Genomic DNA, 13,985 nt, shown 5'->3' with positions numbered 1-13,985 from the left:
AGTAATCCATAACAGTGGATGGATTACACCTATTAGGTTACAACTCTCATACTTTAATCAGTTCACTCTGAATATTTTTACATTGTGTCACACAGGAGCTTTGACACCACGTGTCAAAACAAAACAGTTGTTATGTCTTTAGTAATAATCTCTTAATGTTTTGTGCATTTCCTTCTAAATGTATTGATACATATAATGGTACATTTGCAATACTGCTATCACCATATCACAATAACCAAATTACATTATACAACCACTTAAAATCCTACACTTTTCAGGTAGCATTATATTATGAGACATATTCATGCCTTTAAATATTCTCTTACAATGTGAATTAAGAAAGCGTGTAATACACTATAGTATGGATACACCAAGATTCATTTAATAATGTGCAAATGTCTAAGTTATTTTAGACACTTAACATTCTTTTTAATTATGCATGGCATTCTTGCATGCTAAAAGATGCAATGAAGTTTCATATGAATAAATATTGTGTATAATTTTTATTATATTTAAGGATATATTTTAGATGAATTTCTGAGTCAAAATTGTTAAAACTTTTAAGATATACAGTACAGATTTCCAAACTTTGAAGAGTTTATGCCAACTTACTTTCCTTGTTCCATTGTGAGAGGTAAACAAAATGGGATTGTAAGAAACTTAAAAACAAACAAAAATGTAAAAAAATATTTTGATTTAGTCTAATATTTTATTGATTTCTTATGAGGTAATATCAGTTTTTTGAAAAAACAATAAAGGTATCTTTATTTTTTTTAAAGTAAGCCAAAGTGTTTCATTACATATTCATTTTGTTTTGTTTCAAAATTAATTTAGAATAAAGAAATGTTACAGTGTGTACTACTTTTCTTCCAATTATTTTTGAAATATTTTCCATAAAATTTCAGAAAAGTTTATATAATAAAACTGAGCTTTTTTTTATCTTCATGGATAAAATTACACTGTTTAATACAACCCATAATAGTACAAAGTGAACATACTTTCAAACCACATGAATTAGCCTCTCTAGGATAAAATCATGTATAAGAACCATATTCCATAATAGTAAAACAATCTATTTTTTAAAGAAATTAACAGTAAGTAAACCACTGTATCCTCTTACCTGGAGGGGAAATGTGCCTTAACTCCATTGGATAGCTGAAACACAGATACTACCAAACTCCATGTTTATGTGTTTTTTCTATGCATTCTACATACTTGTGATAAGGGTTTTATTTATTAATTAAACACAATAGGGAATCAGCAATAATAACTAGTAATAAAATAGAATGTAAAATTTACAGAAGTATGTTCTGTCTCTCTCTAAGTACTTGACTGTACTTTAGTCAACCTTCTTGTGACAATGTGAGATAATGCTTAAAGAAAATTTACTGTATCTTTTTGGCTTATCTTGATTACAAGCATTACTATTTCCATACCTTAAAGTTATTATTAACTGAAATAAGAATTACTTACACACAATCATTGTGATACCAAAAGAGTCAGTTTGATCATTGAGAGGAGACACTACTAAGTGACTAATAGGCAGTTAGGATATACAATATGGGTTAGCTGGACAAAGCGATGATTCAAATCCAGAGAAGGACAGAAACAGATGACCTAAGATTTCATCATGCTCAGAACAGTGAGCACTCTAAAATTTAGGAATTGTTGGTTTCTGAAACTTTCCATGTAATATATTCATTCCATGCTTGATCCTGGGTAACTGAAGTCCTGGCAAGTGGAACCACAGATATGAAGGACTACTGTGTTATTTAACTAGAATAGCACTAAATGGCATAATTTGATTCATTTCTAATTCGTCGAGTATGTAAAAGATATTAGCAATATTACAGTCTACTGGATTTCAGTAAGTCATCAGAGGAGTGTACAGTTTAGTAAGAGAAAACTGCACAAACAATAAAGGGTCCAATAATATAAAACCATATATTAAAAGAAATGGCTGAATCCGATCTAGAAAACCAGGAAGGAACAAACCAGGTGATTTGCATATTTTTAGGTCAATATGATAGTCAATCTAAGATTAAAGAGTATTTTAGTTCAGTGTCTTATAATGCTGGAAGCATTTTCATTTGTATGCTCATCATTCCCCTCATAATAGTACACAGATCAATCTAACTACTATCTCAGATCATGCCACTTCTTCCCTTTAGGCACTAAGACCTACATTTCTCACTGGACCAAATATTATGGATTAAAGTAATTAATTACTGGAAAGTTTCCAGCAAAGCAAATAGGCAATTGTGACTTCCTCACTCAGTTCAAGAAAATTAGTTGCATAGTATGTCTTTAGTAATGCGGAAGGTGTGGTGCTATATATTAACTACAGCTTTGTGCTTTTTAGAAAAAGAGAGATGCAAACTATCTACACATGCCACCTAGATGTGTCAGCGGAGGACTGGAAATGTAGCTCAGTGGTAGCATGATTGTTTAGCAAATAATAGGCCCTGGCTTTGATCTCCATCATCCCTTTAAAAAGAAAAAAAAAACTTAAAATACCCTTTTTCATGTCCCCAGGTATACATTCACTCTAATACATATGCACACAAAAAATAATTGTGTTCTTTTGGTTTTCAGGAATATACTAATACACAAAAAGGCAGGTATCTATGCCATACAGGAATAAAAAATCACTTATTATCCACATCATGATTACTGTTGCACCAGTCCTTTGAATGTCCAGATTTACAACTCCATACGGGCAGAAAGATTGATGCCCTAAATAAACACAACTACTGTCAACTGCCCGGGAAATATTAATATGCTGTAGGATCACAGACACTGATTAAATACAAGGATTCTAAGTTAAAGAAATTTTGGCTTTGCATCATCCAAGTCGGACACCTAGTCAATCACAAATTAATCTGATAATTCAATATTCCTCTTCCTTTTCTCACATCAGTGAAGTCCACCAACTCCCAAACAAGCCTTCATGCAATGGTTTATACACACCTCAAGACCTGCTCATTCTCACCTTTCAAATTTATCTGAGGTTAGCTTTAATTAAGAATTAGTCATCATTTCTTTATAAAACAATGGTAAAGTGGAGGGTTTATCAAGAACTCATAACTTACACTTTTCAGTGTTTCTCTGATTAAAAAGTCCCTTACCTGCTTGTATCTTTTGCACTTTTCAACAGCCTACTGCAAAGATTCTGTTAAACTTGACTTTATTGAAAGCTTCTGAACTTGCCCATACCTAGGCAATAAAAGATTTAGGGTCTGTGATTAAGCATTACAGCCTTAGATGTCAATCATATCCTTAATTTATTTGTCTTATTGCAAAATAAAAAAATTACAAACTGATGCATCAGATGGTTGATAGGGCTAAGGCTCCCACTAAAGGCTGTATCTCACTTAAGGCGCTTTTAAAACTACTAATGCACAGGTTCTTCCCTTGAGATTCTGATTTTTGGTAGTGTAAAGTGAAATCCTCAGCTGCCATTTCATCAAAGTTCCTAACTCCCATGTGGAATCTAATATGCAGGCAGTGGAGAACTATTGGTTTAGACTGAAGGTGCATTTATCTACACAAAAACATAGGTAGTAAAAGGAACAAAGTAATTTATGAATAGCTTTGTCTCAAGTGCCTTCAGAAGCCTCCTTTGTTGTTTGCTTCTGTGATAATCTTAACCTGTACTGTGCTATCATTGTTGTTGTTGCCTTTAACATTCCACTTGTATTCTCAGGTTAAAAGACATTCTGTACTAAAATCAATAACAGCAGCTATCATTCATGAAATAGCCACTATTTGCAAAGCATCATGCTGGGCTACTTTATAAACTTTATCTTATTTAATCCTTATAACCCTTGGACATAAGTATTATTATATTTGTTTCACAGATTAAGAATCTGTGATTTAAGAAAGGTGAAATGTTTTGCTGTAGGTGAATCTGCAACAGCTTAGAAAGCAAATCCCTGTAGAGCATCTTTTCCAGCTTCCTTCTACTTTCCAATTCTACCCCCAAATTCTCAAATAAAAACTGATTGTGTCTCATACTTACTTTTGCTGGAGTCAAGTCAACATGTTTCAGAGCATAGACTCTGTCCTTCTCTACTGACTAATTTAAAGAATTGAATGCCAACAGAGTTCTCTGTATTTTGGTTTCAAAAGGATTTCAATAATGGGAGCAAACTTAGAATAACCTCAAAAAAATGCATATTAACTACTGTCGCTTCCTCCCAGAGGATGTGAAGCCAAAATGAGATGCAGAAGAGCAGTAGAAACAGAGAGATATTTGAAGCCATAAATATGCTTTGGGGTGGCAGTTTACAGGATTTACTTGCACATAAATCATCCCAGAAACAGAGTTAAATCTCATGCATTTCCATATAATTTTTGCTACTAGTGAATAGCAAGCCTGGACAAAAATACTTCTAAAAACAAGTGAAAGACCCAAAACAGAAGAGTCCTTTGCCATAAGCTAATACGCAAAGTTGTTCAAAACTAAAGACCTCTTTCTAGACTGAATATTTCAGAATCCTTGCTTGAGTTAAAGGGAATGTGTGACCCATGAAATATCATGCAAATGAGAAGAATATGTTGCTTTTCTGAATAAAGTCCTTCACACAAAAGTATAAAATCCCTTTTAGAGAGGTCGCATTATGGATTTATCCTATTCCTGTTTCACAAGAAATAACTTTTCATAAATCAGGATTGAATTCATGTTTATTTTGTTGGAGATCTCTTATGCAGTGGTTGTTATGGTTTGGATTTTAAATGTCTTCCAAAAGTCCTTATACTAAAGTCTTGGACATCAGTCTTTGGCACTATTGGGAGGTGGTAGAACCTTCTTGAAGTGGAGGTGGAGCCTAATGGAAGAAGGTAGGTCATTGAGGGCCTGCCCTTAAAGGGGATACTGGGACTCCAGTCCTTTTTTTCTTTGCTTCCCAGTTGCCATGTGGCCAAGAGTTTGCATTACTATGCACTCCTAGCCATGGTGTTCTGCCTCACCACAGGCTCAAAAACAACATAGTCAACTGACTGCAGACTGAAACCTCTGAAATCATAAGCCAAATAGATCTTTTCTCCTTTTAAGTTGTTAATCTCAGGTATTTTGTCACAGCAACTGGAAGCTGACAAAGCTAACACAGTAGTTTTTGTTTTGTTTTGTTTTTGTTTTTTATCTAATAGTGGGAAAATGTATCAATAAACTATCTACAAATATCAAGGGAAAGAAAGTTTTCTAATATGTATTAAGGGAAAGATATTCTTCTACTCATATCATATCACATTTTTCTAGAAAAATTTGATGCCTTCTTAGCACCTTGTCTCCATGTCAGAAAAATGAACTGGATTTGGAATCAAGAAAAACATTTGGCATAAAACATAATCAAATCCTTTTTGCATGTTTACCAACTAACTCACCCATTCAGTAAGAGAACATATGCCTAATACATTTATTGTATTATTATCACGAAATATTTCAGCTTTTCATTTTGTAATTGAGTATATTGACTTGCATACACAGATTTCACTTGTGCTTAATAAGAAATAAATAAAGTCCCTAAAACAATAATGGAAAAACAGACAGTGTAGTGGTGGGAAGAATCAACTTCTACTTCTGTATCTCTCTCTGTCTTTCTCTGTCACTATTATGAGGCAGAGTGTGAAATAAATAAAATAGTCAAGTAAGATTTAAAATATTCACAATTTATACTCAAATTTTAAAAATTTTAAGGGAACCCTTTAACAGTTTATTAGCTCATTATTTCCCTAATTTGGCCATGACATTTTTTGAATGTAAGCAGATATTCTGTAGAATATAATTTGGAAGATGCAATACATGAAGAAATATTGTAATATTGAAACTTTGGTTTAATTTGGAACAAAGTTAAGTTTTAGTTAAATTTGTTATTTAAAAATTCATCATTCCAGGAATATTACCAGGAAAAAGAAGAGCATTTCACCATGATACAGGTATAATTGTCAAGAAAGTATAATATCTTACATGTGTATGAATCTAATTACAGATTGTCAAGAAGCATGAAGCAAAAAGTAGCAAAAAAGAGTAAAGAACTAGAAAAACTAAATTAATAAATTTGCATTTTAATATTCTTTTAATATTCTCAGTTATGGAATAAAGTTTACACGAAATTTCTGATGTTATAGGACACCTCAACATAATAAAAGAAACTGACACAATGTCAATTACAACATTATAAGTAGAAAGAGCAGAACGTACACCATTTTTAAGAACATACGCACAAACTTCAACTAAAATAGAGTATATGCTAGCCCACTAAATAAATAAATAAACCTAGAGATTTAACTCATGCATTCATTGACCATTATAAAAAATAAAACAAAAATCTAAAAAAAATGTTCAAATATTTGAAAATTAAACATCACATTTCTCATGATACCATGGGTCAATAAATGACAAAAAAGTTTAGAAAATATACTAAAATTTAAAAATGAACTCAAAACATATTAAAATAAATAACCATATACATCAAGAAGTTGATCCCATGTATATGTTCAATCAATTTTTAACAAAACTGTCAAGATAATTTAATGGTAAAAAAGTTCTGTCAACAAAGGTTGCTAGAAAAACTATAAATTCATTTGGAAAAATCACTTCAACTCTCATCTTACACAGCACACAAAATCTGACAATCTGACTTCAAATACATTATAGACCTAACAAAAAAGCTAGAACTCAATCTTCTGGAAGACCATAAGAAAAGATGTCTTAGGACACCAAAAAAAAAAAAAATTACCATTTTAAAAATGGTAAATTAGACTCTGTTCTTTTAAATATGCTATTAAAAATGGAATGGCAAGGTAAGACTTGGAAAAATTATTTACAGTACATATATCTCAAAAAGGACTGATATCCAGAACATATACTAAAAAAAAAAATTCTATCATTTAACAATTTTTATATGATCAAATATTTTAACAATGTTTTACAAAAAGAAAATAAATAGTCAATAAGCATCTGAAAAGATCACTAGCATAACTGGTCATTAGAAAAACACAACTTTAAGTCAGTGAAATGCAGTTTTACATATCCACTCTAATGACTAAGATTAAAACTAATAATACTGCCTGTTGAGATGGTCCATAGGGCAACTGACTCTCATAAACTGGTAGTAGGAATGTAAAATGTATAAAACCACTTTATAAACCAGTTTATTCATTAAAGGTAAGCATACCCTCACTGTAAAATCCAGAATTCCAATCTTAGATATTCATCCAAAAGAAATTAAACACAAGTTCGTCCATACAAAAGCTTGCTTACAAGTACTCAAAGCACCTTTATTCACATTAGCCAAAACCTGACAGCAACTTTACTGTGAAGAGATAAACAAATGTGGCATTTCTAGGCAATGGAACACTACTTGGCAATTAAAATATAACACCTAGGGCAGAATAGAACACACAATGAATAAATAAAAGCATAATTCAGGACAAAAGAAGCCAGAAAAAAGAATACATACTCTATGATTCCTTCCATAACAAAGCCTAGACTAAGACACATTGATTATAGTGAATGAGGTCAGGTTGGTTGGGAATTGACTACAAGGAGGCATAACAGAAGATTTGAGGGTGATGGGGATGTTCTTTATGTTGGTTATTATGGTTGCAGTTATGTGAACATATACCAATTTATTGAATGATATACTAAAAACTATTGTTAGATTTTCATGACTATAACAAAAATAACCGACAAAATCAACTTAGAATAGGGAGTTTATTTGGGGATCACAGTTTCAGAGGTCTTACTTAGTCCATATTTAGCTGATTCTATTGATCTGGGCCTGACATGAGGCAGAACATCATGGTGAAGGAGTGTGGTGGAAGAAAGCCTGTCTGCTCATAATAGTCATGAAGCAGAGAGAGAGAGGAAGAAAGTGAGGTGCCAGGGACAAAAATCTAAGTCCCAAAAGCATACCTCCAGTGACCTACTTTTTCTAGCCACACCCTATCTTCATAGTTACCTCCCAGTTCAATTCTTTCCAATTATTTATTCATCAAATGGATTAATATAGTGATTGGGTCACAGATCCCATAATCCAATCATTTCACCTCTCACACATGAGCTTTTAGGGGACTTCTCATATTCAAGCCATAACAGTACTTTATCATATAAATTGTACCCCCAATAAATATGATTTCAAAATCTATATTCCCAAAGATAAAGAACTATGTACTTTATTTTCACTACATATTTAATAATGAGAGCATGTGTGGTCAAATAAAAATTTTGCAATTTGTGTTTGTCTTATATGAATCCCCCAGAACATTTCTTGAGACAAAAGTTTGGATTAATTTAGTCTATCCTGGATGGAAGTGATTATAATAGGTTTTAACAGGGGAGGGAGGAGAATTAAAGAATGAAGAAGTGAGGAAGAAAAGAGAAGAAATTCACAAATCATGTGCCATTGTGCAAGTTATGACTGTAGGGTCAGGAGAACCAGTGTTTCACACACACATCAAAGTTGTCCATGGGAACTCATTGAAGAGATTGTTGGATGCTGGAAGAGAGCATCCAACAATTCACAGTTGATTGCTGACTCAGAAACTTTAGGCACAGAGATGTTAAAGACAACTTTGGATCCTATGTACTTTATTTTCACATTTATTTCAATACCAACACATCTTTTAAAACTATAAAGATGTAAGCCAAAGGAATTGACCACAAATTTGAAAATCAAATTTGCCATTTTATGCATTACAATATGCTGAAAAATATAAATAACATCCAATTTTATCATGGACTTAAATACATATCAATGTAAAGAGAAGAAAAATAAAAACAATTTAGAAATTTAATTGTTCTTCCTTGCAATGGTCTTTATTTGGCATGGAACTAAGTCATGCCCATAAGCACTAATTAGCAGCAATATATTTAGGGATAAATAAAGTATTTAAAATATTTAACCATTAAAAGTGTTCAACTATTATTCTGTAACAGAAGAACCCTAAATGTTATCCTGGAAGCTCAAGAGAATTAACATAAGTTCCCATATATGAAGTATGAAATGAAACAATCATACTTGCTTTTGTTTTGTTTTACCCATGACAGAAACCAGCATTAGCTGATGGCTGTAACTACCTACTCAGCCACCATATAGCTTTAACATTTCTAAGTGAAGATCAATTCTACATATTTAATTGCCAAGCACAATACTCTTGAATCAATTGTTCCACCACAGTGTATCTCTGTGGAACAAATGTATCAGCCAAGGCACAATGGCTTACCCAATTATATAATCAATATATTTTTTCTAGTTACATGAATTATTATAGCCTTCCTATTTTGTGATTTGATGCTTCTTTGATAGTTTTCAAAGTTCTGATTGCACATTTCAGAGGAAACTGAATTCAAGTCTAATGTTAGTACTCAAATATTTTAAAAAAGGTTTGCAAATTAACAAAGATTCCTATGACAACACACAACTTTAAAGTAATCCCTAAACACGTCTCCAGGTATTTTTAGGATGAGGCAATAAAAATAAAATTATTATTTTATTTTTTCAACTTTTACTTCTTTATTAAATTATAACTTTCTAACAACATCAAAGATATATATTAAAATTGCAAATGGCCAAGTGTAAAACAGATCCACTTTTAAAGTCATCCTCCATAAACATTTTTAAGTTTATTATTTGGTCCCACCCATTATCTCATAATTCCTAAACTACCTAATTTTGTTGTTCTCAAAATGTTTCCTTTAAAAAGTATTTTTAGAATATGACTGAATATAGGATCTATTTTCCAAGAAAAAGCAACAGATGTACACTTTGGGGAATTTCTTGACCTCTATAAAAGCTAGCTTTAAAACCCATGCCCTGCTAAAAGATTATATGTAGATTTGGTTAGACATGAATTAGATATAATGAGCTAAAATCAAGCATAAAAAATTTATATGCTTCATTTTTCTATTTACTTGTTTCTTCTGATTTACATAGGAGCGATTTTCCTCTCAAATTTTCAACACTGGATTGTTAGAACAAGAGTTAGAACAAAATCAAAAGTTTATTTAGTTTTTTAAAAAGACACCTCAAGAAAATACCTATGCAAATTACATAATACTTGTGAAAGCAATAATGTGACTGTCAGAATGAACCAAAGATGATATTTAGACATTTCAAATTAATAAATCCCTTTATTGTCCATTGGTTCCAAAGAGATGGGCCAAGGTTTAATAATAATACTATTGTTAATACCAATGTTAATAGTAATAAGAAACTGCATGCACATCTGTAACTGTCAGTCAAGTTCAAAGTAGGATTTAAAATATTTATTTTAATAAAGCATCTAATTTTATATGTAACCTGAATATAAAAATTAAACAAGTCACTGAAACCTCTGTTTCTTTTATATGTCACAACCAGTGCACCACTGAATCCTGGCTTCCACTTTCATAATACATTCATAATCTAATGCATTCTCACTGTCAACACTGCTACATATGAGTGGTCTACATACAATTCAACATTATGTTTTATCTGCATTATTACAGTAACTTCATACTTGACCTCCTGTACCCACGCTTACCTTTTACAATCCATTCTCCTCAGTACAGAGTGGTCCTTTAAAAACATAAGTCACATCAGATCTACTCAAATTCTCCTAAGAAGTCTTTTTTCATTCATAGGTAAAGTCAAAATTTTCTGCTTTCTAAGTTTTCTTCCAGTGCACACTCTGCTCCAGCCTCCAAGCCAGCTCCTACCTCAGGCATTTACAATTGCTGTGTCCTATCCTTGGGATGCTCATTGTCTATATACCCACAGGACTAGCTCCCTGGCTTTCTTTGAATGTCACCAAAGGACAGTCACCTTTATAATCAACCAATATTAAAAATATATGAATGAATAAATTTTGAGTTTATGTTCAAAGCATTTATTACCACCAGACTATAACACATTGATTTAGTGATTGCCATCTTCTCCCACTAGATTACGAGTGAAGTTGAAGTCAGCACTTTGTCTTGATTGTTCCCTGTCAGGGCTTACAGTGGTACATGACACATGGTAAGCATTCAGTCAATATATGAAATGAATATGTAAATACTCAGGTAGAAACTTACATAGAGGCTCAGTATCATCGTCCATCTCAGCCTCCTTCATATTCTATTCCAGAAATCCCAGGAGGCGCCTCTATAGAAATTTAAAGACATTTGGAACACATTTACAAACCATGCCTCTAGTATAGAAACATATCAAATATATAAGTAGGATCTTTGGGGGAGAGTGGAGAAAGTATAGTTTTGATGTAGTGAAAAGAGTGTTGATTCCTTTTCCCACTGTACTCTCTTTCCCTCAGTAAGAGTCCACAAGATTTCCTTAAATATCTGTTCCTTTCGGTATGTTGATATTTGGATATAAGTTCTTCAGTTATCCACAATCTGTAAAAATGTGACTGGAACAAAAGAGGGGATGAATTGAAAACATTGTTTACTTTCTATCCGCCTCTTTCTTGTGTCTGGAATGGTTCCTTCAATGCAAAACCATTCTCATGATGATTATTTAAGCCAATATAAAAGTAAGGACTTATATTAGATGAAAAGCACCGTAAGTATCACAAAATCCTCTACAGTCGAATAAGTTATTTGTCCTTCAATGTAGGCATCTCTGTATTAAAATCACTCTCTTTCACAGTGTGCTAACACTGTAAGTTGGGCAAATTGTATATCAACAAATTCCACAGAATGAGTGAAATATCTGCCAGATGTTAATTTCAACTCATATAATCAGTTGTATGAAAAAATGTAATTTTCGTGTTCTATAAATTTTTATCAGAAGCCCAAATTCTATCATATTGAAAATCTTACAATCTCAGCCAGTTGATATCAATTTCAGTCTATTTAAGGGTTCTCTTAATCTGTTCCCAAGGTCACATAAAACTTTCACAGGGTATATATAATTCCCTGGTGTTGGCAGGAATGGTGGCTGTTTCCCATTCACCATCCACCCATGTTGGCCTTCCTAGGGACTTAATCCCATCCGGTCTTCAGGTCTTCAATAGTCAGGGCCAGCAGATTGTTCCTGCAAACTTCTGTCCCACTTCAAGCCCTTGTGAGTACACAATGTCAAGTTAGGCCACTCCTTAATGCAAAACACACACACACACACACACACACACACACATACACACACACATACATACATACACACACACACACACACACACACACACGAAAAACCTTCATGCTGCTGTCATAGGACTTACACCCCAGTCCTCATGTCCTTGATACCCCATAAAGCCACCGCAACTCTGTTCCAAGGCTTAGTGCTATCCCAGATTTTATTCCAGAGGACCTTCTGCTATCAGATCCTTAAAACTCTAAAAATAAAAATTTTTTCTCAGGGACACAGCACCATTTACCATTCTACCTCCATTAGTGAATTCCTTTACTGAAATAAGAAGCACCTATTCTAAGGAGAGGAATGAAGACTGACAACTCTAACAGATATGATGGAGGATTTGTGCCCATGAGTTTCAAGGACTCTGTTTAAGTATACACAATTCAGGTTACAAATAGAAAAAAACATTTTTGGTCAAAACCACTGGTTTTGGTGAAATTTTCAAAAATCAGTTCACCAAGTATTTCCTTCTTTATTTTTTAGCTCTAGTACAGCATAGACCTGAATGTGGAAAGCCATAGCTGTATAGAAGCCCACATCCCCAAAGAAGTAAAAGTGTACATATGAAATGTGGGGATGGTAAATATATCAAGTCTCACTAAAAATGACCTATTGAGTAATAAATACCTGAAAAATACCTGACCCCTCTCCCAAAATAGTGCTGCAAACTAATAAAATGAAGAACAGCATTTTAAACTCAATTAATCTCCCAGTGTTTTATAATGTTTATGAAGTGAAATATTATAAGTATTTTTGACTGGAACATAGTGTTATTTTAATGATCACATTCTTTTCCCCCTAACATTTGGAGAAAGAATGGAAAGATGGAGATTAGCTCAGGTGATAATGAAGAGAGAGTTCATAGACTGTTTATATTCTGGGAGAATACAAGCATGATTCTAATTAAAACAAGAGAATATAACTCGCCTTCTCACTGTTTCTCTCAAATGTTGATTTTGTACATGAGCAAAACATGAGCAAATAAGTGAAAATAATTAAATGAGTCTAAGCATATCTGTCATAATCATAGAACCAGGGTACAAGAAAGAAAAGCATGGAGCATATTCCAGTTCCTGTTTTTATGTACAGATCTGGGTTTCTGGCAAAACTGAGAAAGTAAAGCAAGAAAATGGATAGAGTTTTCTGATGTGTTTGTTTTAAGAGTAAGATGTTACAAGCAAGAAAAATAAAACATATCAGAAGATTGAGCTGTCCTTTCAAATTTCCCCATCCACTCAAGCTTTATGCAGAAATACCCTCCTGCAATTGTGTTTTTCATCTGTGAGAATGTACAATTCAGAGACTATCACAGGAAAGCAGAAAGACACATTACAAAATGACATAAAAAGAATTGAATGGAACCCATATAAAAATTACTTGAATCACTTTTGAGGACACTGAAATCATGTTGCTGAAAGTTTTTAAAACATGTAGCAGTATTTCCTTGAAACAAGATTCCCATGCAGGAACCTGGGGTAATTCAGAATTACATTACAACTCTATTCATCCCTGACCTACAACTTTCAGATTTATTAAGCTTGAAGACACCTCTGACCCTAAATCAAAAATGATTTTACAAAACGTGGTTTAGGGAACAAAACTGACTGCCGTAGTACTAGATTGGCCTGAGTAATCAGAGCTGGTTTCTGTGGGACCAGGGCGAGATTTAATTATGGGACTCTGAGGGGTCCTGAGCAAATATAAGAAATGGAAAATAATTAAAAATAAATGAACTATATGAATTACCCATTTCTCTTCCATATGATAGTATGCTTATGCTTATATTAAAAAGTATATTGTATGTAGACTCCTTTCAGTGCAATTTGAAGAATTTTTAAAAATAGAGTAAGAGGAATAAAAGTTTTAAAA

The sequence above is a fragment of the Urocitellus parryii genome, chromosome 3 (genome assembly GCF_045843805.1).
Source record: "Urocitellus parryii isolate mUroPar1 chromosome 3, mUroPar1.hap1, whole genome shotgun sequence".
NCBI lineage: Eukaryota > Metazoa > Chordata > Mammalia > Rodentia > Sciuridae > Urocitellus > Urocitellus parryii.
Note: the sequence above shows the minus strand (reverse complement) of the source record.